The sequence below is a fragment of the Pseudomyrmex gracilis genome, unplaced genomic scaffold, assembly GCF_002006095.1.
Source record: "Pseudomyrmex gracilis isolate BER0280 unplaced genomic scaffold, ASM200609v1 scaffold_407, whole genome shotgun sequence".
Lineage (NCBI taxonomy): Eukaryota > Metazoa > Arthropoda > Insecta > Hymenoptera > Formicidae > Pseudomyrmex > Pseudomyrmex gracilis.
Window position 1 is genome coordinate 55332 of NW_018020991.1, and position 2168 is coordinate 57499.

Consider the following 2168-nt stretch of genomic DNA (forward strand, 5'->3'; position numbering starts at 1 on the left):
ATATATATATATATATATATATATATATATATACACACATATATGAATATATACACAATATACACATACGTTCGCAGAAAATATAAATTTTATATTAAAATGTGACATAAAAAGAACATATTAATTCTTTACATTTCTATTATTAAGAAAATTCACTTTAATCACTTTAATTTGATGATATTTAATGAGTTTGATAGGAAAGGCGTTCATTAGAGATGAATAGACATCTCGATCGATGATGCCCGGGCGTAAATAAAGCAATAGAAAACGATAGAAACCTCCGGGCCATCTGCGGCACACATATGTTTATGCGAGCCACATACGTGTGGTGCTTCGCGAATGTTATATCGTTGCATGAGCTAACTACATCCTCAGTCGCTCACCCCGGCGCGCGCGTGTATGCAGCTGTTCTAGGGGGGGGGGCGAGAGAAAGGGGAAAGGGTGAGGGTGAAGCAGATTGCACGGTACATACATACAGCGAGAGCGTTTGACATTGCCTTCTGTTCTAGGGTTGTTCATTGTTATTCGGAAGACAGCCAGACAGTGCGCAGACTCACCTTGACGAAGTCAAGGCATTCCACTCTCAGAAATATATGATACATAATTAACGCAGTTTCGATGTTTTCCTAAAAAAAAAAAAAAGATAATATATGTCTCAAAATTTCAAAACTAAAATAGAACATTTTCTAAGGTATTTTTTAGGCTGACAATATTAGTAATTAACGCGTGCGAATATCCTTCGGTAACTCGCGTGTTTTTCTCTCACTATAGATATTAAAACTTCCCAGACCGATCGAAGAGATGCTTTTCGACGGCGGCAAATGTGCGGCAGAAACACGCACAAAAAACTAATAAGGAAGCTCCTCCATTTACCTGCATATACGAAACGTGACAGGAAGTCTCGAAACGAGGGGCGGGGGAGGGATCAAGTCGTTCGTGACCGCAAAAACCGGTGTTTTCGCGGTCAAGATTGCTTCCCCCCCGAACAGTGGCGGAGCAGCGAAATTAGGGAAAGGGCGGCGGCGATAAAAGTTACGCGACAAAAAAAAAAGGGAAGAAGAATCCGAGCAAAGGAAGGATATTCACCCAGCCGTGATTTCCCGTCTGTATCCGTTACTTCCCGCCAGATAAAAGATTATATACATACGAGTTGTCGTCGAGTTTTTCCGTATTTTTCGGCTCGTGTATTTCGTCGTGATTCGCGCGGGTGGTTACAAATAATATCGCGGAAAGGAAGACGCTCATTTCCTCAAGACGTTTGTTATATTTGCTCTAGCGACACGTTAATACTTAACGGAGCATTAACGGGATGCTCGATTTACTCTTATTTCCTGTCTGTTATACCAACACTTTACTATCGAAGGTTTTTCAACAGATATAAACACGGCACTTGTTATCGCAATAACTCGTATTAAATTTATTTAAATTTTCAATTATTTCCAACGTTTTCAAATAATATTTTTTTAAACTAAGAATTTCGAACAAAAACTTATATGCTGCGTGTTTTTGCAATTATAAATATAATTTTCTTAATCCAAGAATATGAAATAACAAGGCGTTACTGAACAAGTTGCTAGGTGTTATGTAGATGTATTTGGTTGATAAAATGTACAAACGTTTCGACTTTTGTTTAAACGTTTGTAAATTTTATCAACCAAATACATCTGCATAACACGTAGCAACTTGTTCAGTAACGCCTTGTTATTTCATATTCTTGGATTATTTTATTTCTGAACCTGAGGTCATTCATTGACAAGAACCATTATTTATAATTTTCTTACTTCCTCAAATCGTGTTTTTTTTTTTTTTTTTTTTTTTTTAACACAATTCGTGCAATTACAAATGTTATCTAACTTTCTTAAATCGTGTTTTTTAATTTTCTACCTAAATCGTGTAACTACACATCAACATTTAAATTAAATTTTTAATTTGATAATTCACATAAGATGCTAGTTTGCATCACGAATATGTGAAACACCCAATTTTTTATCTCCCCTCCTCTACCGCCGTGAAAATTAAAAACTTTATAACGGCGTTTTCTACTACTCGGTAAAAAATTTTTTTATACATACAGTTGCTGAAGATGATCACAAATATATACTGATCGAAACGTTCAATACACACCACACCGAAAAAATTGTATTCTTGTTTTGAGGATGTCCCACTTA

At 36.1% G+C, this 2168-nt stretch overlaps 1 protein-coding gene across 3 annotated transcripts in view; it reads left to right on the plus strand.

The window, feature by feature from the left end:
- LOC109860540 (myb protein) overlaps window positions 1–2168 on the plus strand; it is a 33257-nt gene that overhangs the window by 21946 nt on the left and 9143 nt on the right. The window lies entirely within an intron of this gene.